A 25685-nucleotide genomic window follows, 5' to 3' on the forward strand; every position below is an offset into this window, starting at 1 on the left:
CGCTGCTTTCTCTGGCGACCGCGGCTTTCGCCGCCTCATTCACCTTGTCAACGTCGTCCTGTTCAGGCTTATGCTGCGCCTGTACACTACCATCTCTTGCGCGGCAGGGCCCCGCCTTCTGCTTCACCAGAGTCGTGAACGATGGCTGAGTATCGCGCTGTGGTTGTCCACCTGCATGGGCTACTTCCTCAGCATTCGTCTCGTCCATCAGCATCTCAGACGAGTCCTCGCTGGTTCCCGGGCTTGCCAAGCTCGCTTAAGTGCGAGTACACTGGTCTTCTTCGTTCCCGTAGCGTCGGCAGATTCCGTAACGCGGGACTCGACATTCCTTGCGGATGTGGCCCGTACCATGACACCGAAGGCAAAGCGGGGGTCTGCCTGGTACCACGACAAGCGCCAACTCACCGCCAACGCTCAGCTGGGGTGGCGAGTCATCCAAATTGAGGGTGACAAGCCGGGTAGTTGAACCCTTCTCTGTCATACCTTGCACAAGCCAGCACTCTCGGCCTACTTCGGTAACTTTTCCATAGGGCGCAAAGGTGACACGCGCGTCCTCATAAGGCACATTGTGTAGAAGCCAGTGGAGCTTCAGTCGAACGTCCTGATTCGCCCGGTCAATCACCAGGCAGCGCCGGCTTTTCACACGCAGCTCCCCGATGCTCGAGATCTTCTTTACCACGTCCGCGTCCTTGAAAGTGATAGCCCAGACATGGCTCATGCGATACGCCCCCAGGGCGATAACATCCGGAAGAAGCGAATGCTGTGCCAATGCGTCACGGAAATCTTCAATCCGGTACGGTCGCGCCGTAATATCAGCGTGCAAAAAAACTGTATTTAAACCATAACGACCTGTTGGCAGACCTGGCAGAACAACCTGGTAGGTGTCCTCCTGTTCCATCGTCCTGTTTCCGCGGCCAGAAAAGGTCGCTGAAGCCGCTCCAACGGAGCCCGTCATCATACGTCCGTCACGCTCGGTGGCCGGAAGCAGAATCCCACTGAGCTATAGTTGCCCACGGAAGCGTCGAGCCAAAAGTTGCACCAATGCAGCACTTTCATTGTTTGGGGCAAAAATAGTACATTATCCACTGCACGTACCTTAACCAGTAAAAAAAAATTTAGTGCCGCCAGTGAGGTTTGAACTCACGACCCCTGGTTTACAAGACCAGTGCTCTACCACTGAGCTATAGCGGCCGACGAAAGCGCCGAGCCAAAAGTTGCACCAATGCAGCACTTTCATTGTTTGGCGCAAAAATTCAACATTATCCACTGCACGTGCCTTAAACAGTAAAAGAGATTCAGTGCCGCCAGTGAGGTTTGAACTCACGACCCCTGGTTTACGAGACCAGTGCTCTACCACTGAGCTATAGCGGCCAACGAAAGCGTCGAACCAAAAGTTTCACCAATGCAGCACTTTCATTGTTTGGGCGAAAATTGTACATTATCCATTGCACGTGCCTTAAACAGTAAAAGAAATTCAGTGCCGTCAGTGAGGTTTGAACTCACGACCCCTGGTTTACAAGACCAGTGCTCTACCACTGAGCTATAGCGGCCGACGAAAGCGTCGAACCAAAAGTTTTACCAATGCAGCACTTTCATTGTTTGGGGCGAAAAATGTACATTATCCATTGCACGTGCCTTAAACAGTAAAAGGAATTCAGTGCCGTCAGTGAGGTTTGAACTCACGACCCCTGGTTTACAAGACCAGTGCTCTACCACTGAGCTATAGCGGCCGACGAAAGCGTCGAGCCAAAAGTTTCACCAATGCAACACTTTCATTGTTTGGGGCGAAAATTGTACATTATCCATTGCACGTGCCTTAAACAGTAAAAGAAATTCAGTGCCGTCAGTGAGGTTTGAACTCACGACCCCTGGTTTACAAGACCAGTGCTCTACCACTGAGCTATAGCGGCCGACGAAAGCGTCGAACCAAAAGTTTCACCAATGCAGCACTTTCATTGTTTGGGGCGAAAATTGTACATTATCCATTGCACGTGCCTTAAACAGTAAAAGAAATTCAGTGCCGTCAGTGAGGTTTGAACTCACGACCCCTGGTTTACAAGACCAGTGCTCTACCACTGAGCTATAGCGGCCGACGAAAGCGTCGAACCAAAAGTTTCACCAATGCAGCACTTTCATTGTTTGGGCGAAAATTGTACATTATCCACTGCACGTGCCTTAAACAGTAACAGAAATTCAGTGCCGCCAGTGAGGTTTGAACTCACGACCCCTGGTTTACAAGACCAATGCTCTACCGCTGAGCTATAGCGGCTTTTTTTTTTTCTTTATTACCCGTTTGTCACTTCCAAACACAGAACTCATAAATACAATTTTACAAGTACAATAAAAGACGCGTGAGCCTTTTCATGGCTGGAGTGTGAAGCTAAAATGGCTTCACAGAAGCCAGCTTATCAAGCACAGCTATCCAATCCGGTGGTTTCCTCTGGATTTTGAGACCATCTCGTATGTACACACAGTTTTCAGTGAAATTTTGCCTGGCCGATCTTGCGTTGACATCCGCATTTCTGACCGCCATCCTCCTTTTCCACACACTATGCAAACACAATGACATGAACATGTCGCATGGCATTTCATCTGGGTCTTCACATGGCAAGAATCGGATACCAAAGGGTGTAACTGGCAAATCTTTCTGAAGCGTCCGTTTAAGGATGTCCCACAGGAAAACAGCATCGTGACAGTCCAAAAAGATGTGTTCTATCGTTTCCTCCTTTCGACATATCAGGCAGTGTAATCCCCATGGGACAAAGATACCTTTGCTTTGAAGCCACGGTTTTACTGCGAGCGTACCCATATGCAGTTGGAAAAAGAATGATTTAAATGACGCTCTTACTGGCATTTTTCGAATTCGTTTTGATACGTTTCGTTCTGGTCCTAGTTGATAGGTGGAGCGGTACAACTGTATTGGTAAAAAAACATCGATTAGATCTTTTTACAATCGTTTACGCGCCACTGCGCTCAAGTATTCTAATGAAAACCGTGGCTTCAGTACTGATATGCAGACACTATTTCGCGCCAAAAACTGGTCAGTGTTCCACGCGTATCTGCAATTTGATGACACAATATTATCCGGGATATGATTACACAGCCTCATGTGTATAACAGTACGCAAGAAAACATCGCTTTGGTCGCTTAGAAAGAAAAACCTTGGAACTATTTGTTTCAAAAATAAATGACACAGACCAAGCCCTCCGTGTCGCACCGAAACGAACAAGTTTGACCGACTGGTGCGTTCCCCGGTAGAATTCCATATATAGGTGGCAAACACTCTGTGTAATTTTTGGACGCAAGTTCTGCTGATACTGAACACTTGAAGTACATAAAACATTTTTGCAACAAAAAACACATTACAGACTGTGGCGCGGGAAAACAGAAAAGTTATGCCCTCCCCATTTTTCAGACTGATCCTTGAGCCTTTCTGTCTCTCCTGTCCAGTATTCTGCAGTATTTCCATAATGCTGAAGAAGAACCCCCAAGTATCTAGCAGGAATACTTGTCCATCTCATGTTTACATACGCCTCCGGCGCTTGCCCCCAATTTCCAGGCCAAATGCCCAGAGATTTATCCTAGCTAATGGCACTTCCGGTAGCACTACAGAATGATGTAGCTTCCTTAATAGCTTCTTTAATACTGTCCTTGTCTTTGCAGAAGATGGCTATGTCATCGGCATATGCCAGTATCTTTACTTCAGTAACATAATAGGAGTAACCATGCACCATTCTATTTATGCGAATTTTTAAACATAAGGGTTCCAAATAAAGTGCAAAAAGAAGAGACGAACACGCACACCCTTGTTTTATACCCGACAGTACTGGAATGTTTTCACTTAAGGTGCTGTTAATTATAACGTTTACTGCACACTCTTCTACACCATCTTGATGCCGTCAGTGATAACGCTACCTACATTACAATGTTCCAGTAATAACTGTAGTATGTCATGATTAACTCTATCAAATACTTTCTGAAGATCTAGTTGTATCACAGCTATGTTGTCTTGAGTAATGTCACAGCATTCTAGGATAGTTCTAGCGGTGTGTATATTTGTGTAGATTGTCCTTCCTTTGATGCCACATGTCTGGTTTTTTTCCCTTTCCTTTTTTTTTTTGTTGTCAGCAGGCGTGTCAGACGCCCTTGACACGCCGGCTAGCCCGCGTGTGTTGACAGACCGGGGTTGGGGGGGGGGGGGGGGGGGAGGGGTGGTGTACCCTGGCCTTGACCTTGTACACAGTGTTCCTTTACTCTCAATTCGACACGCTAACACATTTTCCCTCGTTTCCGCGTCCTCACGCCTCCCACCCTCTCCCCTTTAGAAAAACCCCACCTACATATACTGTGGCGAGGAGAGCATATGTCGCCTTGAAGAAGACAAGTCCACTTGTCGAAACGTTGGCTCCTGCTTTCACCTTGTTCACGTTTTCCTCATCGTCTTGAATTTCCATCTCCCGCATTCCCCGTCTTTTCTCTGGATGTCTGGTGAGGTAATACGAGGTGTGTGATAACGCTCTGCAATCTCTTGGCTAGCACCTTTGTAAATATTTTATAGTCTACATTCGTAAGACTTAGAGGTCAATAGGCCTCAACGGCCAACAGTTTCCTGGGATCATCCGATTTTGGAATGAGTACTACATGACATTTTCTAAAAGATAAACGTGCTCTTTCTTGCTCATAGCACTCATTTATCACGCGATGTAACGCTTGTGCCAGTTCTTCCTTGAAGCATTTGTAAATGGCAGCCCCTAGTCCGTCAGGCCCAGGTGCTTTGCCAGTGCTTAGTTCATCAATGGCCTGTTTTACTTCATTCAGACTAATTGGCCGTTCAAGCGTTTGTCTTACTTCATCGCCTAGCCTTGGCATGAGCGACAAAAATTCGTTTCCAAAAGCTTCTGTATCTTATTTTTGGGCTTAGCAGTTTTCGATAGCATTCAACAAACGCTTTCTCTGTCAGTTCCTTGTCACGCGTCACATCGTCTTTATATCTTATTTTTTTTATCTCTTTTTTTACTGCTTGCCTTTTTTCTTCCCCGAGTTCCCGCTTAGTAGGCGTTTCCCCTAGCCATAGACTTTCAGCCCCTGCTCTGACGATCGCTCCACGATATTTCTTTTCATCAATCACTTCAAGCTTACTTTTAAGGTCACGTAATTCCTTGCTAAAGTGTCCAGGGGTAGCACTCTCAACCGCAATCATATAATCTAACGTGCTCCTCAGTTCTTTCTCTTGCTGTTTTTCGATGCTGCGCAGCACCCAAGCTCGTTCAATTGCCGTAATCTTTACTTCATTTTTAAATTGCTCCCAAAGCGCTGTGAAATTAGTAGTTTCAACCGAACATATTTCCTCCATCTTTTCCTTTACTTTTTTAACAAAACTCATCATCCAACAGTGTATCGTTTAATTTCCACAAATTCCAACTAAACTTGGACACTTTTGTCTTGGTTCCTAGTGTCGCTATCACCAAGCAGTGATCGCTAAATGTGACGTGCTTTACTTTGTATGTAGTAATGTGCGGTATGACAACTGCAGGAACATATATGTGATCTAGCCTAGCGTGACTTACACCTTGGTAGTGTGTATACTGTACGTGCTCGTCGCCGTCAAAAATGCAACCAACGTCGTTTGGCTCAAGCTCGTTTACAAGCGCGTTTAACAGTGTCGCACTTCTATCGCGGTAAGTCGACCTGTTGGCTCTGTCTTGCGGCCTGCACACACAATTAAAGTCTACAAATAAAATTAAGTTTCTTTCGTACGTCATACAGGTTCTCTGGTTTTATATATATTCTACGCGTTCATTAATGTTATTCGGTGCATACACACAAATTGCACGCCAATTGAGGCCACATACGCTAAAGTCGATAACGAGTAGCCTGCCATCATCACGGGACTTTACAGATTGCGCTACAATATCGGTGCATTTTCGAACAAGTATCATGCAACCCGCTGAAGTGCCTCTGGCATGAGACACACATACATTATATCTATCCTTGAAAAGCTCGACCATTCTGTCCGTTTGCTCTTCGCTTTCTACTTTGGTTTCCTGCACTGCCATTATGTCAATGTCATTTTCCAACAAGAGACGGCTTAACTGGTACTGCCTCCTGCGGTATGCCAAACCCCTCACATTCAACGTAGCTACACAAAGGGAACTGTCAGATTAACAGCCATTTTTGGATTAGCAAACTGACGGAACGGTACTCACATCTGCACAGGTAGTGATAGCAAAAATCAGCACAGGTCACATTCTACTTGTCCGCTAGGTAACGTCTTATACTGAGGACAGGCTGGCTTAACACACTTCGCGCCCCGCTAAGTCGGCGACGATGTTGAAGTCGTCCGCCTATCAGGCGGTATCTTCGGCTTCGGTTTGAGGCCCAGTCGCCTCGTTATAGCGGTCTTCGACGACGGCTCGCCGCTGCTCGATGGTTCGGGTGATCCTTGAGATCCGTCAGTGGCCTCGCAAGGCCTCTTTGCAGCTGCTTTAGTGGCTGCTGTTTTTTCAATATCCTCAATGCCTTCCGTTTCGTCTTTCGCGGTCGTCTCTGATGCGCTTACTAAAAGCGCGTCCTTTCTCTCATTGACGTTTTGGTCATTGGTCGGCTTCCCAACCAGCACGCTCTTTACCTCGCCAGATTGGCTGCCGCCGGGCCCAGTGGAGTTTTCCGGAAGTGGAGACGCCTCAGATGGCGTGTTGTCTGCCGCCGGTTCTTCGGTCGTTGATCGAGATGCTGCATCGGCGTCAGCATGATCCATTATGTCTTCAGCCATCTCGTCGCCTTTAACTGGGCATGTTACCACTGCATAGGATCGCACGCAGTCTTGTTCGTCATGGCTGCGTGGTATGCGACACTCGCGCCTGATATGTCCAGTTACATTGCACCGGAGGCATAACGGGGGTCTTCCTGGTACATGTACGAGCGCTAAGTTTTCCGCGACGCGCACCTGATGAGGCAAGTCTTCAACTGTAATTCCAGGCTTTGGCAAGAGTGTCACCAAACGGGCGGTGGACCCTTTATCATTACATCTCTGTACTCGCCACTTTTCGCGGGTGATATCTGTAACCTTTCCGTAAGGGGCTAACGCTGCTCGAACTGCGCCGTCGTGAACGAAATGCAACAGCCAATAAAGCTTCAATCTGATGCCTTGGTTGCAGGGATCATAAACGACGCAGGGCTGGTCTTTCACGTTGAAAGCTTCTGCCGCAAGCATCTTTTTCTTCGAAGCTTCATCACGGAAGGTCACCGCCCATACATAATTCATTTGGAAGGCGCCAAGGGCCACCACTTCCGGCAGCAGTGCAAGACGCGCGAGCGAGTCTCTAAAGTGCTCTACCCGATACGGCCTGGTTTTAACGTCCGCATGCAAAAATACTGTGTACAAAACTGATGTACCTGAAGGCAGATGAGGCAGAATAACTTAATAATCCGGGTAAGGCTTATCCGTACACTTGGTGCCACGGCCGAGGGCCGCTGTAACCGCCCCTACGGAGCAAGGCATTCCGCGTCCGTTCTCCGCGGTGGCCGGAAGTGGAATCACTGAGCTATAGCGGCCGACGAAAGCGTCGAGCCAAAAGTTTCACCAATGCAGCACTTTCATTGTTTGGGGCGAAAATTGTACATTATCCACTGCACGTGCCTTAAACAGTAAAAGAAATTCAGTGCCGCCAGTGAGGTTTGAACTCACGACCCCTGGTTTACAAGACCAGTGCTCTACCACTGAGCTATAGCGGCCCACGGAAGCGTGGAGCCAAAAGTTCCACCAATGCAGCACTTTCATTGCTTGGCGCAAAAATTCTACATTATCCACTGCACGTGCCTTAAACAGTAAAAGAAATTTAGTGCCGCCAGTGAGGTTTGAACTCACGACCCCTGGTTTACAAGACCAGTGCTCTACCACTGAGCTATAGCGGCCCACGGAAGCGTGGAGCCAAAAGTTTCACCAATGCAGCACTTTCATTGCTTGGCGCAAAAATTCTACATTATCCACTGCACGTGCCTTAAACAGTAAAAGAAATTCAGTGCCGCCAGTGAGGTTTGAACTCACGCCCCCTGGTTTACAAGACCAGTGCTCTACTACTGAGCTATAGCGGCCCACGGAAGCGTGGAGCCAAAAGTTTCACCAATGCAGCACTTTCATTGTTTGGGGCGAAAATTGTACATTATCCACTGCACGTGCCTTAAACAGTAAAAGAAATTCAGCGCCGCCAGTGAGGTTTGAACTCACGACCCCTGGTTTACAAGACCAGTGCTCTACCACTGAGCTATAGCGGCTTTTTTTTTTTCCTTTATTGCCTGTTTTATAACAAATACACGATTCACAGCTATTCTCCGCTGCGATTACAAAACAAAAAAGACAGTTGAATGTGCGGGTGTACCTTGTCGTTTAATTTTGGTTTAAAAAGGCTGAATGTTTGCAAGCTGTTCAAATGCTGTTAACCACTCAGGTGGTTCGCTGAGCGCTTTAAACGCTTCACGAATGTACAATACATTTTCAGCAAAATATTCTTTGGCCGGTTTTGCGTCAACATCCTCATTACGCACCGCCATTCGTGTTTTCCACACGCTGTGCATGCAGAGTAACATCACCATATCACATGGCACGCCTTCTGTCTCTTCAAACGGTAAAAAACGGATTCCAAAAGGTGTTAAAGGAAATTCTTTTTTTAGTGTCCTTTGTAGAATGTCCCAAAGGAAGACTGAGTCCCTGCATTCCAGAAAAATATGCTCCATTGTCTCCGGTTTCTGACATATCTGGCAATTCACACTCCAGGGTACAAAGATCCCCTTCTCCTGCAGCCATGGCTTGACAGGAAGCGTGCCAGTGTGTAGCATGAAAAAAAAAGTTTTTGTTGTTGCTCTTACAGGCATTTTCTTAACTCTTTTTAAGACATTCTGCTCACGCCCCAGTGCATATACTGCACGGTATATTGGTACTGGACACATGATATTAACTAAATCTCGGTATAATCGCTTTCTTGCGACTGTGTTCAGGTATTCCAAAGAAAAGTGTACTTTTAGAAAACGGAAAGAGCTTATCACTTCAAACAAAAAACCTCGGACAACCACTTGACGTATGCCATACGACGTCACAACATATTCTGGCAGTGCGTCACCTAATCGCGTCTGGATAACGCACCGCAAAAAACAATCGCTTTCGTCGCGCAAGAACATGAAACGCGACACTACTTGTTTCAAAAATAAGTGCGACAAACCCAACCCTCCCTTCTGCACAGCGTGAAACAGATTCAGACGACTCGTGCGCTCCCATCCTGATCCCCACACGAACATAGCAAAAACCCTGTGCAACTTTTGTACACACACTCGGGATATACATAAAACTTGCAACATATAAAACACTTTAGCGACAAGAAATAAATTGCAGACAGTGGCTCTCGTGAATATTGACAGATTCTTGCCTCCCCACTTCGTTGTTTGTGCTTTAGCCCGCTCAGTTTGTTCAGTCCATTGCGTCGTGGTATCGCGATAGTATTCCAAAGGAACACCAAGATAACTGGTTGGCGTATCTGTGAACGGTACTGTTTCTAACACTGCAGGCCGGCTGTCCCATTCACCGTGCCAGAAGCCTAAGCTTTTTGGCCAGCTTATGGCACTCCCCGTTAGACTGCAAAACTTTCTTGCATCCTTGACTGCCTCCCGAATGCTCTCTTGGTCAATGCAAAAAAGTGCGATGTCATCTGCGTAAGCTAGTATTTTTACTTCCTGACTTAAAAGACGGTAGCCGCGAATGTTTTCGTTTTCTCGTACCTTCAAACAGAAAGGTTCAAGAAAAATCGCAAAAAGTAAGGGCGACAAAGGGCACCCCTGGCGCACACTGGATAATACTAGTATATTTTCGCTGAGTCTTTTATTGATTATAAGGTGAGCGGAACAGTTCTCATAAGCCATGGCTACTCCGTCCTGAATCACTTCGCCTACATTAATGTGTTTTAGCAGGGCAAAAAGTATGCTGTGAGCAACCCTGTCAAAAGCTTTTTCTAGGTCTAACTGAACCATTGCTACACATTCGAGGTTCGCATCACAGCATTCCAATATACTCCTAGCGATGTGAATATTCGACAATATTGTTCTATTCCTAATACCGCATGTTTGGTGTGGGCCTACTATGGATTTAATAACTGACTGCATCCTTTTTCCGAGCACCTTCATGTAGATTTTATAATCCGAATTCGTAAGACTTATGGGCCTGTATCCAGCGACAGATTTCAGCTTTACCGTATCGGTGGTTTTCGGTATAAGCACAACATGACTTTTTCTGAATGATGGCGGCAAGTGCTTAGTTTCATGAGCTTCTGATATTACACAGTGCAGTATCTCGCTTATTTCGGCCTTGAAAGTTTTATAGAAAGCTGCTCCTAGGCCGTCTGGTCCAGGCGCCTTTCCTTTACCCAAGTCTTCTATGGCTTCTGTAATTTCTTTCGCAGAAATCGGTCTCTCGAGTCCCTTTTTTATTTCGTCTTGTAATTTTGGCAGAAGTGTTAGAAAGGTGTTCACAAACTCTTCTGTTACGGGCACCTGCCTACCGAGCAACGCTCGGTAGTGTTCAACAAAAGCTTTTTCAATTACTTCTGGGTCTTTTGACATTGTGTTGTTAAAACAAATTTCTTTTATTATGTTTTTGGATGCGTAACCCTTTTCGTCACTGAGCGCGCGCTTAGTTGGCGCCTCTCCCAGCCACAGCCTCTCGGATCGTGCTCTTATCGCGGCTCCTTGGTAAATTTGAGCGTCCACCCTTTCAAGTTCGCGTTTAATTTCTCTAATCTGTTTCGAAAACAATCCCGGTATTGTGCACTCCGCGTTTAGAAAATAATCGAGCATGCTTTGCAGTTCTTTCTCTCTTTGTTTAGCTTTATGACGCATCACACAAGCCCTCTCGATCGCACTCATTTTCACTTCAATTTTAAACTGCTCCCGCAGCTCAGCCCAATTTGTTGTAGCATCTATTTGCATTACGTCCATTTTTCCTTTTACCGTTTTGACAAACCATTCATCACTTAAGATCGTTTCGTTCATTTTCCACAGTTCCCAGTTAAAGTGAGACCCTCTATGTTTCGTGCCCAATGTACACGTTACTAGGCTGTGATCACTGAAGCTCACGTGCTTTACTGCGTAGCTATTGACCGTTCGCGCAAGGTTTGCTGCTACGTACAAACGATCTAGTCGAGCATGACTCTGCCCTTGGAAATGAGTAAAAACAACACTGTTACCGCTTAATATGCTTCCAACGTCTACTAAATCATAGTCTGCCACGATTGCGCAGAGTTGATGCGCACTTGTATCCCGTATTATTTTACTGGGCACCCTATCTTCGGACATGCAAACACAATTGAAGTCACCAAGAAGAACAACATTTCTTTCACACGTCAGGTGTGACTCAACAAAGTTAAAAAAAAATTTCCTATCACTAATTTTGTTTGGAGCGTACACACAGACAACTCGCCAATCAATATTATTGAAAGAGAAATCACATAGGACCAATCGCCCATCTTGGGCCGACATTACACTCTGCGCAACAATATCTATTGAATTACGCAAAAATGAAAGACAGCCACCGGCCTTACCTACTCCATGACAAACACAAGTGTTGTAACGGGATTTAAAAACCTGAACCATTTTGTCCGTTTGCTCTTCGCTTTCAATTTTAGTTTCTTGAACAGCAAGAATATCTATGTCGTTTTCCAGCATCAGGCGACTTAATTGTGCTTGTCGCCGTCTAGCCGTTAGCCCTCGTACGTTAAGCGTGCCAATACGTATTGCTATTCCATGATTATTTGCCATTGAAAGAGAAGAGCAAGCACAAAATACAATACATTTCGGAGATCAAAGACCGCCAAACTTACAAAAAACAAAACCCTACACCATCATAGGCTCCGTCTCATACGGCGAAGGCATGACGTTACCAAATGCGCTACTCATCATTCACTTAACGGTTCCGCAGCACCTAGTCCTTACTGAGCCTTCTGCCGAACAGCACCCCGCTACCGCGGGGGAACTGTCGGCGTTGTCCGCTTATCTGGTGGGACAGTCGGCGTCTGTCGCCCGTCTGGTGGGACGGTCGGCGTCTGCCGACCACCTGGCGCATTGGTCGGCGTCTGGCGCCCCTCAGGTGGATGTTCTCGCGTCGGCCTCCTCTCGAGCGGAACGTTCGGCTTGGGCTTGAGTGTAGACCGCCGGAAAGAGGAAGCCTTCGTGGGTGGCCCTTCGCTGCTGTCACCGTCGTCTTGCTCAAGCCTGACATCTTGATCGGGTATTTCGCGAGGTCTCTTTGAGACGGCGCTGGCCTGGTCCATTTTCTCGCCGGATTCTTCGATGAAGGCAGCGCCAGAGTTGCCCTGTCGCAGAACGCCCTCGGCAGCCTCCGCGTCCCCCTCACTTTCACGCACCGTAGAATTTTCTGCAGACGGTTCACTTTGCACTTCATTCTTGGCCACTGCCTCGCTACTGCCCTTTCTGGGTTGGCACTTGACGCTTGCCATGACCACTGGCTTCTCTTCCGTGCCTCGTGGGTCTCCGCCCGCTCCAGCAGTCTCTTCCGCGTCCGCTTGATCCATCAAGTGCTCGTCTAACGCGTCGCTCCGACCAGACCCGGTCACGTTAGCGTAGCTTTTCACGCACTGGGTCTCGTCGTGGCCGAAACGACGACAGAGTCCACAGCGTGGCACACGGCACTCGCGCCGTATATGGCCGGTGCCGCGGCATCGGAGGCAGAGCGGAGCTCTGCCTGGAACAATCACGAGCGCATGGTCCTCTGATACTCGTAGCTGATGCGGGATGTCTTCCATGGTCATACCAGCCTTCAGCCGTAACGATACCAGACGCGTGTGAGAACCTTTGTCGCCGCACCCTGGTACTCACCACCGCTCCCTGGAAATTTCGGTCACCGTTCCGAACGGCGCCAAGGCTGCTCTGACGTCCTCGTCGGGAGTCGTGTGAAGCTGCCAGAACAGCTTCATTCTAATATCCTGGTTGCAAGGGTCAATGGCGACGCAGCGGTGTTCTTTGACACTGAAGGCCTTCGCTGACAGCAGCTTCTTTTTTCCGACTTCGTCCTTGAATGTTATAGCCCAGACATGGTTCATCTGGTAGGCCCCGAGGGCCACCACCTCCGGCAACAGCTTATGACGGTCAAGCGCATCGCGAAAATGTTCGACTCGATAGGGCCTGGCCTTCAAATCACCGTGCAAAAACACGGTATTACACACGGTCATACCTGATGGCAGATGCGGCAAAACAAGCTGGTAATCCTGTGAAGACGTTTCCGTAAGCCTGATACCGCGGCCCGGCTGGGCCGCATGAACCGCCCCTACGGAGCACAACATTCCGTGACCGTCCGCTGTGGTGGCCGGAAGTGGAATCCACTGAGCTATAGCGGCCCACGGAAGCGTGGAGCCAAAAGTTTCACCAATGCAGCACTTTCATTGCTTGGCGCAAAAATTCTACATTATCCACTGCACGTGCCTTAAACAGTAAAAGAAATTCAGTGCCGCCAGTGAGGTTTGAACTCACGACCCCTGGTTTACAAGACCAGTGCTCTACCACTGAGCTATAGCGGCCCACGGAAGCGTGGAGCCAAACGTTTCACCAATGCAGCACTTTCATTGCTTGGCGCAAAAATTTTACATTATCCACTGCACGTGCCTTAAACAGTAGAAGAAATTCAGTGCCGCCAGTGAGGTTTGAACTCACGACCCCTGGTTTACAAGACCAGTGCTCTACCACTGAGCTATAGCGGCCCACGGAATCGTGGAGCCAAAAGTTTCACCAATGCAGCACTTCCATTGCTTGGCGCAAAAATTCTACATTTTCCACTGCACGTGCCTTAAACAGTAAAAGAAATTCACTGCCGCCAGTGAGGTTTGAACTCACGACCCCTGGTTTACAAGACCAGTGCTCTACCACTGAGCTATAGCGGCCCACGGAAGCGTGGAGCCAAAAGTTTCACCAATGCAGCAATTTCATTGCTTGGCGCAAAAATTCTACATTATCCACTGCACGTGCCTTAGACAGTAATTGAAATTCACTGCCGCCAGTGAGGTTTGAACTCACGACCCCTGGTTTACAAGACCAGTGCTCTACCACTGAGCTATAGCGGCCGACGAAAGCGTCCAGCCAAAAGTTGCACCAATGCAGCACTTTCATTGTTTGGCGCAAAAAATTCTACATTATCCACTGCACGTGCCTTAAACAGTAAAAGAAATTCAGTGCCGCCAGTGAGGTTTGAACTCACGGCCCCTGGTTTTATTGAGAAAAGGCATGTACATACATAAAACCCACCTTGGTTTGCTTGACCAGTGTGGTTAGTCAAAAATGTTTAATTCGTGCCAACTCATCAAGTACCAAATCCAATCTGGTGGCTCGGTTAAAGTACGATATACCTCGCGCATGTAGGTTATGCTCTGTATAAAGTTTTGTCTGGCTGACTTTGCTTTGGGGTCTGCGTGCCTGACTCCCATTCTTGTGATCCAAAGGCTATGTGGCCCCAGTATCATGATCATGTCATAGGGGAAGCTGTTTTCATTCTGTACTGAGATATACCGAATTCCGTGTGGTGTTATCGGTAACTCTTTCTTCAGGGTTCGTTGCAAAACATCCCAAAAAAAAGACTGGATCCAAACGATCAATGAAAGTGTGTTCGATTGTTTCCGGTTTCTTGCACAAGAGGCAGTTTGTTGTCCACGGTAGAAATATTCTCTTTTCATCGAGCCATGTTTTTAATTTGAAAAAGAATGTTTTAACAGCTCCTCTAACAGTCATTTTTTTAACTCTTTTTAATACATCTTGCCCTGGGCCTGCAATGTTTGGCGATCTGTATAATGGTACTGGCATCATTACATCGATTAAATCTTTATATAGTTTCTTTCTCGTTACGAGGCTCAGGTACTCGAATGAGAAGCTTGTTTTAAGTATCCTAAATGACGTGACTTATTCCCTGAAGTAACATTTTACACCACAGTCGGTTGAAGCCGCACTAGACACAACAAATTCGGGCAATACATTCTTAAAGCGCATTTGCATCATCGCTCTCAAAAACGGGTCTCTCTGGTCCCGCAGGAACATAAAACGAGACACAATTTGTCCGATGAACAGATGAGAAAGGCCGAGGCCTCCGTCTTTCACTGGGCGAAACAGATTAGTGCGGCTGACTCTCTCCCAATTGGAGCCCCAAATAAAAACCGCAAATATTCGGTGCAGTTTCTGCAGGTGGACGCGTGACATTGACAAAAACTGCAACACATACCACACTTTGGCAATCAAAAAAAACATTGCACGCACTGGCCCTAGCAAACATCGATAATTCGCGGCCTAGCCACCCTCCAACTTTTTCCTTCACCCTTGGCGTCAGGTCATCCCAGTAATCTGCAGTTTGTTTATATTGCTCGAGAGGCACGCCTAAATACGTAGAAGGACTTCTTACCCACGTGATGGTCGCAAATTGTTCTGGTTTAAAGTCCCATATTCCGTGCCAGAAACCGACACTTTTTTCCCAATTTATCGCGGAACCTGTCTGTTTGCAGAAACCTTTGGTGACGCTTATGGCTTCATCTATGCTATTGCGGTCAGTGCAAAAGATTCCTACATCATCAGCGTAGGCAAGGATTTTCACATGATGCGTCTGAAGCATGAAGCCATGTACTTTTTCATTAATAGTAGGACTGAGGCAGAAGGGTTCAAGATAAAGAGCGAAAAGCAGCGATGACAACGCACATCCTTGTTTTATAGATGACCGGACGTCAATACTCTGGGTGAGGTTCTTGTTAACTATGATGTGCACAGTACAATCATTGTAAGCCATGTTTAAACCTTCTAATAACACTTTGCCAATATTGACATGTTCAAGCACAGAGAAAAGAACATCGTGTGCGACACGGTCAAAAGCCTTGGCGAGATCGAGTTGTAACATAGCAACTCGTTCCAAGATGGCATCCCAACATTCTAGAACGCTGCGGGCTACATGCACATTTGTACATATCGAACGACTTTTATTCCACATGTCTGGTGCGGTCCAACGAGAAGCATAATAGCGCTTTGCTAACGTTTAGATAAAATTTTGGTATAGATCTTATAGTCCACATTTGTAAGAGTTATTGGGCGATAGGCCCCTACTGATAACAGTTTAGTTGGATCATCTGTCTTCGGTATCAAAACAATAAGGGCAGCGCGGAAGGAAGGCGGTAACCGTTTTTCCTGATAGGCTTTGCTAATAACCTTATGCAGAATCGGGCTGATTTCTTCAATGAATATATTGTAAAAGGCTGCTCCTATTCCGTCGGGCCCAGGTTTTTTTCCTGGAGTTAATTATTTTATGGCACTTTTCACTTCCTCTATACATATTGGCTGTTCTAATCGCGTCTTACATTCTTCATCGAGCTTAGGCATTAGAATAATAACCTCGGTTCTCAGCCCAGTTTTATCGCCTCTTTTATTCGCAAATAATTCGCTGTAATGTTCGACAAATGCCTACTCAATTTTACTCCTGTCTGATGTCTGTTCGTTACGGTAGTTGATCTGTCGTATTTCGTTTTGAGCTGCGTATTTTCTTTCGTCACAAATCGCTCGCTTGTTGGGCGTCTCACCCAACCATATCTTTTCGGCTCGCGCCCTTATCACTACTGCTCTGTACTTTTCGGTTGCAATTACTTCTAGTTTGCTTTTCACTTCGCGAATCTTTTATATACATGCCGGGATTGCCGCTTTCCATACATATAAGAAAATCGAGTTGGCACTGGAGTTCTTTTTCATTACACTTTTGCTTTTGACTAATAATGGTTCCCCTTTCAATCGCAATAACCTTGACGTCGTTCTTAATGTTTTCCCACTCAGCTGCCCACTCATGTGGCTCTTTGGACGTCATTTGTTTAATTTTTTTTTTTGTTACACACTCCATAAATTTTTGATCTTGCAAAAGTTTCACGTTGAACTTCCACAAAGCCCAATTAAAACGGCTTTTTCTGAGGTTGCTTCCTAGTGTAGTCATGACAAGGCTATGGTCGCTGAAAGACATGTTTCACTTCATAGTGGCCACAATCTCTTGCAAGGTCAACTGTGACATAGATTCTATCCAGCCTAGCACAGCTTCCGCGCTGGTAATGGGTATAGATAGGGCTACTTCCTCTTAACAATAAATAACCGAGATCTTCTAAATAATATTCCTGGAGCAGTGAAACAAGCACTCGCGAACTTTTATCTCGTACAGGGGTGTTCTTGGCTCGATCTTCAGCCAAACATACACAATTGAAATCACCAAGCATAATTAAGTATTTATCACTCTTTAAAAATTGTTCTAAGTCTTCAAACAAAACAACACGCTCATGATCGATGTTTGGTGCATATATACAGATAACACGTCATTCCCTTGCGCAGTACGAAAAGTCAACAACAAGCAACCGTCCTGCCTCTGACGCAACTACTTTTTCACCTTCAATGCCCACATTGTTCCTTATATAAATTGCACAACCACCGGAGGTACCTATCGCATGGCTAACACAAACATTGAAGTGCCTTCGAAAAGTTCCCACCATTCGATCCGTTTGCTCCTCACTTTCTGTCTTTGTTTCTTGCACAGCTACTATGAATAAGTGTATAAGTTTTTCGTCCTTAATTTGTGAAGAGCACTCGGATCGGGCAGTGTTTACCCCAGAAGGCAAGGATGCAGTGGAGTCTTCACTCAGTTGTGGCAGTAGTGGGTCAGGATGAACTCGCTGCCCGTCGCCTGCTTCTTCAACCGAAGTTCGGTAGCTGGACAGGACAGCATCTTCTAGGCGGCGTCGCTTTTTCGGTCCCATCTTGCTCACTCACCAAGGGGAAGCGCGTCCCCGCCTTTATTCCGCTGGTTTATCCACCGGGCGTCTATCAGGAGGAATGTTCGGTTTCGGCTTTAACGACGTTCGTCTCGTGAACGCCGTTTTCACAGGCGGCCCCCCGCCACCTGCACCACCCAGATGGTCCGGTTCGCCGACACTGTCGCTATGCATGCGCTTTGCCGACGCCTCTACAACGCCTTCCATTGTTTGACACTGCACTGTCGGTGTTTCATTTGGCGACGTCACCATAGCTTCACTAGAAGATTTCCCTTGATGCCATTTTCCATTCATGTTGTTGTGCACGTCGTCACTATTTGCACCGGCCGGATTTTTTTCACACGTTTTTGCTTCACTAGCTGGCTCACGCTGTTGTACCGCTGCCGGAAGAGTTTCCACAGGTTTTTGTTCCTTTGTCACCGTGGCAGCTGCTTCTTCAGCTTCAGCCTCGTCCATGATATTATGCATTATGTCAGCGTCCTTTCTGCGGCCCGTTATATTTGCGTACGTGGGCATGCACTCGCTTTCGCCATGGCCGAAGCGTCGGCTCCGTGAGCATCGCGGGATCCGGCAGTCGCGGCGGATATGCCCTTTCCCTGGCAGCGCAAGCAAAGTGGCGCCTTGCCTGGAATAGCTACGAGAGCAGGCTCACCAGAGACACGTACTTGGTATGGAATATCTTCAGTCGTGACCCCGGCCTTCAGCTTGAGGTTCAGCACGCGCCTTGTCGTACCTTTTTCATAAATGCCAAGGACACGCCAGCGCTCCTTTGTCGTTTCCATAACCTCGCCGTATGGCTCAAAGGCCACACGTATGTCGTCGTTTGCCTCGTTATGGAGGACCCAGTGGATTTTCACTCGGACATCTTGGTTGTTCGGGTCTACTACAAGACATTTTCTGCCTTTATATTCCCCGTATACATATATATAGTCAACAACTTCTTCATGCATTCATGGCTCTTGAACGCAACAGCTCACACATGATTCATCTGAAATGCCCCTAAGGCGTCAACCTCAGGCAGCAGTTCCAAACGTCCAAGGGCATCCCGGTAGCCTTCAACTCTGTACGGCCTTGCTCGTAGGTCACCGTGCAAAAAAAAAGTGTATTCAAAACAATACGACCTTTTGGCAAATGAAGCAGGAGCACTTGGTAGTCCTGGCTGTCTTCCATGTCGTCCCTGTTTCCGCGGCTAAACTGGGCCGCTAACACCGCCCCGTTGGAGCACGTGAAAAACACGTCCGTAGGCTTTCGCGGCCGGAAGTGTAATCTACTGAGCTATAGCGGCCGACGGGAGCGGGCGGGGCCAAAAGTTGCACCAATGCAGCACTTTCATTGTTTGGGGCAAAAATGGTACTTTATTCACTGCACGTGCCTTAAGCAGTAAAAGAAATGAAGTGCCGCCAGTGAGGTTTGAACTCACGACCCCTGGTTTACGAGACCAGTGCTCTACCACTGAGCTATAGCGCCCGACGGGAGCGGGCGGGGCCAAAAGTTGCACCAATGCAGCACTTTCATTGTTTGGGGCAAAAATGACACTTTATTCACTGCACGTGCCTTAAGCAGTAAAAGAAATGAAGTGCCGCCAGTGAGGTTTGAACTCACGACCCCTGGTTTACGAGACCAGTGCTCTACCACTGAGCTATAGCGGCCGACGGGAGCGGGCGGGGCCAAAATTTACACCAATGCAGCACTTTCATTGTTTGGGGCAAAAATGGTACTTTATTCACTGCACATGCCTTAAGCAGTAAAAGAAATGAAGTGCCGCCAGTGAGGTTTGAACTCACGACCCCTGGTTTACGAGACCAGTGCTCTACCACTGAGCTATAGCGGCCGACGGGAGCGGACGGGGCCAAAAGTTGCACCAATGCAGCACTTTCATTGTTTGGGGCAAAAATGGCACTTTATTCACTGCACGTGCCTTAAGCAGTAAAAGAAATGAAGTGCCGCCAGTGAGGTTTGAACTCACGACCCCTGGTTTACGAGACCAGTGCTCTACCACTGAGCTATAGCGGCTTTTTTTTTTTTCTTTATTGCCAGTCCTCGACATATCACAACACAAATTTCTGTGGGTATTTCATCGCGCATGCGTTTATTTGCCGACGATTGTGTTTTATATCGGCAGATTAGGGACGCAAGTGATGGCGTTTCTTTGCAGGACGATTTGGATCGTATTACAAGGTGGTGCCAGAAGTGGCAAATGTCGTTGAACCCGAAAAAGTGTGTGCACATGCGTGTTTCCAAAAAAAAGAAACCAATTGAGACATCTTACAGCCTGAATATGTATGTCATTGCTACTGAACCGACATGCAAATATCTTGGTGTTGTTTTATCGCATGATTGCTCATGGAATGCTAATATTGATTATGTTGTTGGTAAAGCAGCAAGGGCTCTTAACTTTATCCAACGGAACCTAAGATGGGCACCCCAGAATTTAAAAAACACAGCCTACCTCACCTGTATTAGGCCGATTTTAGAGTACGCATGCCCTGTATGGGACCCGATGCAGGCCAGGTCTATAGATAAACTTGAAAAAATTCAGTATAGAGCTGCGCGGTTTGCTTTAGGGCGGTACAAGCGGACAGATAGCTGTACCGCTATGAAAACGGAATTGGGTTGGGAATCGCTTTCTTTACGCAGAAAAAAACTGCGGTTGAAGTTTTTCTTTTGTATTTTTCATGGTAACACTGGAATTGCTTATAATAACTACTTGTATCAACCCAATTACATATCCAGTAGAAATGATCACCGACACAAAGTGAAAGAGTACCGTGCAAGAACAACTATGTATTACAATTCCTTCTTTGTGATGACCATCAGAGATTGGAACCGGCTGCAAGAGACGCAAGTGTGCTGTATAGATGAAGAAGTGTTCTATTTAAGTCTGTAACCCCCCCTGCTGTAACGCCTTACTGGCAAAGCGGGGCACTCACTGAATAAAGAATAAAGAATAAATGATATAAACAAAGACCAAAGGAGCAAAAAGGGATGAATACACAGACGGAACAAAGAACAGTAATATTTACATTCGCTGCCGTCCGCTACTGTGGCACGACGTTGTCGGATTAAAATTCCTTTAGTGCTGTAAGGGGTTCAACCCTCGACAGCCACTCAGGAACAGGCTGTTGCAACTTGATCACTTCCACATACCGTTGCATGGATTCACAAAAGTACAGACGCGCCGGTCGGGCATCCGGGTCACAATGGTAACCCGCCATTCTTGCGTGCCATAAACAGTGGAGGCCCGTAAGCATGATCAGGTCGTACGGGAAACCTTCGTCGTCATATACTGGCAGAAACCTGATTCCGTGGGGATCTATAGGTAGCTCCTTTTTTAGAGTCCTTTGTAACACGTCCCAGAAAAAGACCCCTTCCCAACAGTGGATGAAAACGTGATCTATGCTTTCTGTTTTTTTACATATAAGGCAGTGGGTTCCCCATGACATGTAGAACCCACGTTGTTCAAGGAAGATTTTAACAGGTAGAGTACCGGTGTGTAATTTAAAAAAGAACGATTTAGTGGCTGGTTGAACTGGCATCTTCTTCACCCTTTTCAATACATCTAGGCCTGGGCCTCCACTGTACGGGGCTCTGTACATAGGTACCAGCAAAACACTGTCACATAAATCACGATATAACTTTTTCCGTTTTACACTCCACAAACATGCACTTGAAAAACGAACACGCAAAAAAGAAACACTCTGAACTATCTCCCGAAAGAAACCACGGACTGGTCCTGGCATTATTTCCGTACCTACAACGAATTCGGGAAGTGATCTTGACAGCCTCATTTGGATCACCGTGCGCAGAAATGGGTCGTTTGTATCTCGAAAGAAGGAGAATCTATTCACCAGTTGACGCAAGAAAAGGTGCGCCAACCCCAGACCACCATCCTTCACACGTCGGAAGAGATTATCTCGGCTGCATCACTCCCAGCTCGATGCCCACACGAATACAGCGAACACGCGGTGCAGTTTCTGCACATTAATACGAGAGCACTGTAGGACCTGCATTACGTACCAGATCTTTGACACGAGAAACATGTTGCACGCTGTAGCTCTCGCGAACATTGACAAGTGACAGGCGTTCCATCGGTCGGCTTTTTCTTTTAGTTCTTTTGTACGCTCCTTCCAGTACTCGCTACTGTCCTTGTAGGCATCAAGGGGTGCTCCAAGGTACTTAACTGGCGTCGTGACCCAGTTTACGTTCGAAAAGTGGTCTGGTGTAGACGCCCATCTTCCATGCCAAAACCCCAAACATTTCTGCCAGTTAACGTAGCTGTTAGTGACGTTACCAAACTTTTTGACGATATTAACAGTATTCAATACACTTTGTTTGTCTTTACAGCACACAGCCACATCGTCAGCGTATGCCAGTAGCTTCACTTCTGCTGATTGAAGACTAAACCCCTTAATACATTCATTTTCGATGATGGCCAGACATAGCGTTTCTATGTAGACACAAAACAGGAGTGGACTGAGTGGACAACCCTGGCGAACGGAGCGCTTCACGTTAATGGGGGCCCCCAACATCTGATTAATTATAAGTCTGGTATAGCAGCTCCGGTACGCCATGGTCACCCCTTCAGCGATTATGTGGCCAAAATTAACGTGTTCAAGGATGGTAAGCAATATGTTGTGAGAAACACAATCAAACGCCTTCTCCAAGTCTAGCTGGAGGATGGCTACTGCATCGCACATGGCGTCACAACACTCCAGCACACACTTCATTTTATGGATGTTAGTGAAAATGGTTCTTCCACGAATACCACACGTCTGTTGTGGGCCGACTACTTCCTGAATAACTGACTGGACCCGTCGTGCCAACACCTTCATCAATATTTTGTAGTCGCAGTTAGTAAGCGCTATGGGTCTGTAGGAGGAAAGTTGCTTGAGCTTTTCGGTCTCTTCTGTTTTCGGTATTAGTACTGTATGGGACTGGCCAAAGGATGGTGGAAGTATTTTCAGTTCATATGCTTCATTGAAAACTGCTGTTAAGATAGGAGCTAGGTGGCTTTTGAACGATTTGTACCAAGCGGCACAAAGACCGTCTGGACCTGGCGACTTCCCAGGATTCAGGTCTTCGATGGCTTTCATCACTTCATGTTCTGTTAATGGTCGTTCTAAGGTTTCTTTAACCTCACTCGACAGCTGTGGGATTCGTTGCAAAAATAATTTCTTGAAATCGTGCATGTTGACAGGCCTGAATGCAAAACGTTCTTTGTAATGCTCAAAGAAAGCACGCCCTATATCATTGTTATCCGTTAATACCACCCCTTCATATTCGATAGCCTCAATCTGCTTACGTCTCGAGTGCTTTTTTTCTAGCCCCAGTGCTCTTTTCGTTGGCGTTTCCCCGCATGATAGCCTTTCTGCTCTGGCTCGCACTAGCGCACCTCGGAAGCGATCTTCGTCGAATACCTCGAGCTTCTTCTTAACGGCGCGCATATCTTGTTGATAGGCGCCAGGTTGCATGCATTCAAGCTTCGCTAATTTTTCTAGCAATGTTGTTAAATCCTTTTCTCTGGCCTTTTGTTCATATCGCAGTACGCTACTTCTTTCGATTGCCTTCAATTTAATGCTTTGCTTCAGCAACTCCCATTCCTCACCAAATTTCGTAGAACTGTCTGCTCCAAAAGAATTCAGAGCAGCCACTACATTTTCGTTAAAAGTTTCATCATGTAACAGCTCTGCATTCAATTTCCACAGTTCCCAGGCGAACTTGTTTCGTTCTTTCTTCCTGCCCACCGTGCATTTTACCAGGCAGTGGTCAGAATATGATATGGCCGTAACTGTGTAGCACTGGCTTTTTCAACTAAATCATATGAAAAGATAGATACGGTCTAAGCGTGCGTGACTTATGCCCTGAAAGTGAGTGTAGCTTACGTGTCCGTGACCGCGAAAACATTCTACGATATCTTCTAATTCGAATTCGTGTGTAATCTGCGCCAGGATATCACTACTTTTGTCACAAACCACGCGACGCGTAGACCTATCCTCAGCTTTCAATACGCAGTTGAAGTCGCCTACACAGGCTATCATTTTTTGCACATGTAAATGATGCTTTAAACTCAAAGAAATTTGCCCTTTCTTGCACAGTATTAGGCGCATAAATGCAAAACACGCGCCATTGGACATTACAATAGCTGAAGTCACAAAAGACAAGTCGACCAGAAGTACAGGAAAAGTAACCATCTATAACAAGACCAGGGAGCTTCCTCACGAACAGCACACACCCTGCCGAAGTCCCTAAAGCGTGGCTCACTACCGTATAGTAGTTATACGTGAACCTTTGCACCATGCTCCCGGTCTCCTCCTCGCCGTCTACCTTGGTTTCTTGCACGGCTAAAACGTCGAGGTCGTGGTCCACTAGTAGTCTGTAAACCTGACTGTTTCCTTTTGGCGGCCAGACCTCGAACGTTTAGCGTGCCGAGGCTAAGCGACGGGTTGGTAGCCATTATTGGTGAAAACCTGAGGGGAGAAGGCCCGGAGCATGGTGCTCACCTTAACGTCTAGCTGACCGCTAGACGCCTCCGTGGCCATCCGGTGGCCGTCGCCCGGGTTCCTCTTTGGTCGGCTTCGGGGTAAGCCTACGGTCAGTCTCCAGGTTCGGCTTAGGCTTGAGGGTGGAGCGCCTTCCAGGTAGCGTCTTAGCGGGTGGTGCCTCGGAGTCACCGCCGGCCTTTCCGTCGACTTTCTCCTCGTGCTGCAGGGATCTCTTGACCGGTGCCGAGACGGATTCGACGCGGGCGCTAGCAGGGGTCGCGTTGTCGTCCGCCTCTGCCTGCGTTGCATCCGTAACTGGCTTGTGGCTCTCATTTTCTTGCGGGGCCGTCTTCACGCTCTCGACTGTAGCTGCTGGTTCTTTGGGGAGAGGGATATTCCTTCCTCCTTCGGCTTGCTTGGTCGTCGCGCCGGTTTCTGCCGCCACTTTGCAGTTTCCAGCTCCCGTGGCCGCTTCCTCCGCCTCGGTCACGTCCATTACATGGTCTAACGTCGACGGCTCGCTCTCCGCCGAACCCGCGGCTACTGCGTATGAACGCACACAGTCCGCGTCGTTGTGTCCAAAAAGCCTGCACCGCGAGCAACGGGGAACCTTGCATTCACGACGAACGTGGCCAGAGCCCCGGCAGCGCAGGCACTGCATGGGACGTCCTGGGGCTACCACCAGCGCAAGCTCGCCGGCGACGCGGATCTGGTGGGGCAGGTCGTCGACTTTCATTCCTGCCTTCAGCTGCAGCAGCACTGCTCGGGTCGTCGAGCCCTTGTCGGAAACGCCATCCACTCGCCAGCGCTCCCGGGTCACTTCCGTCACTTTGCCGAAGGAGGCCAGCGCGGTCTTGACGTCTTCGTCGTCCACCCCATGCAGAAGCCAGTGGATACGAAGCTTCACCTGTTGTTCCTTGGGGTCGATGACCAGGCAGCGACGCCCCTTCACCTGCAGCTCCTTCAGGGCCGCCAGCTTTTCGGCAGCCTCGGCTGTCTTCATCGTCACCGCCCATACATGGTTGATTTGGTATGCTCCAAGGGCGACGACGCCAGAGAGCATACCAACAGCTTGAAGCGCGTCTCGAAAATCTTCTACACGAAACGGGCGAACACGAGCGTCGCCGTGCAAAAAAACTGTGTTTAAAACAATACGTCCTGTAGGTAGCCGAGGCAAAATTATCTGGTAATCCTTATCTTCTTCCGTCGAAAGCCTGTTGCCGCGGCTAACAGCCGCATATGCCGCTCCATTGGAGCCCATGATCCCGCGATCCGTTCAGCTCGGGAGCCGGAAGCAGAATGGTGAGCTATAGCGGCCGACGGGAGCGGGCGGGGCCAAAAGTTGCACCAATGCAGCCCTTTCATTGTTTGGCGCAAAAATGGT

General features: G+C 47.5%; 19 non-coding genes across 19 annotated transcripts; all 19 read right to left on the reverse strand.

Moving 5' to 3' along the window:
• Positions 1–1119: 1119 nt before the first annotated feature.
• TRNAT-UGU (transfer RNA threonine (anticodon UGU)) lies at positions 1120–1191 on the reverse strand. The gene has a single exon. It is a non-coding gene; the product is annotated as a tRNA-Thr (tRNA).
• Positions 1192–1299: 108 nt separating this feature from the next.
• On the reverse strand, positions 1300–1371 carry TRNAT-CGU (transfer RNA threonine (anticodon CGU)). The gene has a single exon. It is a non-coding gene; the product is annotated as a tRNA-Thr (tRNA).
• Positions 1372–1478: 107 nt separating this feature from the next.
• TRNAT-UGU (transfer RNA threonine (anticodon UGU)) lies at positions 1479–1550 on the reverse strand. The gene has a single exon. It is a non-coding gene; the product is annotated as a tRNA-Thr (tRNA).
• Positions 1551–1658: 108 nt separating this feature from the next.
• On the reverse strand, positions 1659–1730 carry TRNAT-UGU (transfer RNA threonine (anticodon UGU)). The gene has a single exon. It is a non-coding gene; the product is annotated as a tRNA-Thr (tRNA).
• A 108-nt stretch (positions 1731–1838) lies between these two features.
• Positions 1839–1910, reverse strand: TRNAT-UGU (transfer RNA threonine (anticodon UGU)). The gene has a single exon. It is a non-coding gene; the product is annotated as a tRNA-Thr (tRNA).
• Positions 1911–2018: 108 nt separating this feature from the next.
• On the reverse strand, positions 2019–2090 carry TRNAT-UGU (transfer RNA threonine (anticodon UGU)). The gene has a single exon. It is a non-coding gene; the product is annotated as a tRNA-Thr (tRNA).
• Positions 2091–2197: 107 nt separating this feature from the next.
• Positions 2198–2269, reverse strand: TRNAT-UGU (transfer RNA threonine (anticodon UGU)). Its single transcript has one exon. It is a non-coding gene; the product is annotated as a tRNA-Thr (tRNA).
• Positions 2270–7662: 5393 nt separating this feature from the next.
• Positions 7663–7734, reverse strand: TRNAT-UGU (transfer RNA threonine (anticodon UGU)). Its single transcript has one exon. It is a non-coding gene; the product is annotated as a tRNA-Thr (tRNA).
• Positions 7735–7842: 108 nt separating this feature from the next.
• Positions 7843–7914, reverse strand: TRNAT-UGU (transfer RNA threonine (anticodon UGU)). Its single transcript has one exon. It is a non-coding gene; the product is annotated as a tRNA-Thr (tRNA).
• A 108-nt stretch (positions 7915–8022) lies between these two features.
• TRNAT-UGU (transfer RNA threonine (anticodon UGU)) lies at positions 8023–8094 on the reverse strand. The gene has a single exon. It is a non-coding gene; the product is annotated as a tRNA-Thr (tRNA).
• A 108-nt stretch (positions 8095–8202) lies between these two features.
• TRNAT-UGU (transfer RNA threonine (anticodon UGU)) lies at positions 8203–8274 on the reverse strand. The gene has a single exon. It is a non-coding gene; the product is annotated as a tRNA-Thr (tRNA).
• Positions 8275–13502: 5228 nt separating this feature from the next.
• On the reverse strand, positions 13503–13574 carry TRNAT-UGU (transfer RNA threonine (anticodon UGU)). Its single transcript has one exon. It is a non-coding gene; the product is annotated as a tRNA-Thr (tRNA).
• A 108-nt stretch (positions 13575–13682) lies between these two features.
• On the reverse strand, positions 13683–13754 carry TRNAT-UGU (transfer RNA threonine (anticodon UGU)). The gene has a single exon. It is a non-coding gene; the product is annotated as a tRNA-Thr (tRNA).
• Positions 13755–13862: 108 nt separating this feature from the next.
• On the reverse strand, positions 13863–13934 carry TRNAT-UGU (transfer RNA threonine (anticodon UGU)). The gene has a single exon. It is a non-coding gene; the product is annotated as a tRNA-Thr (tRNA).
• A 108-nt stretch (positions 13935–14042) lies between these two features.
• Positions 14043–14114, reverse strand: TRNAT-UGU (transfer RNA threonine (anticodon UGU)). Its single transcript has one exon. It is a non-coding gene; the product is annotated as a tRNA-Thr (tRNA).
• A 5100-nt stretch (positions 14115–19214) lies between these two features.
• TRNAT-CGU (transfer RNA threonine (anticodon CGU)) lies at positions 19215–19286 on the reverse strand. Its single transcript has one exon. It is a non-coding gene; the product is annotated as a tRNA-Thr (tRNA).
• Positions 19287–19396: 110 nt separating this feature from the next.
• TRNAT-CGU (transfer RNA threonine (anticodon CGU)) lies at positions 19397–19468 on the reverse strand. The gene has a single exon. It is a non-coding gene; the product is annotated as a tRNA-Thr (tRNA).
• Positions 19469–19578: 110 nt separating this feature from the next.
• TRNAT-CGU (transfer RNA threonine (anticodon CGU)) lies at positions 19579–19650 on the reverse strand. The gene has a single exon. It is a non-coding gene; the product is annotated as a tRNA-Thr (tRNA).
• A 110-nt stretch (positions 19651–19760) lies between these two features.
• On the reverse strand, positions 19761–19832 carry TRNAT-CGU (transfer RNA threonine (anticodon CGU)). Its single transcript has one exon. It is a non-coding gene; the product is annotated as a tRNA-Thr (tRNA).
• Positions 19833–25685: the final 5853 nt, after the last annotated feature.

The sequence above is a fragment of the Dermacentor andersoni genome, chromosome 5, assembly GCF_023375885.2.
Source record: "Dermacentor andersoni chromosome 5, qqDerAnde1_hic_scaffold, whole genome shotgun sequence".
Classification (NCBI taxonomy): Eukaryota; Metazoa; Arthropoda; class Arachnida; order Ixodida; family Ixodidae; genus Dermacentor; species Dermacentor andersoni.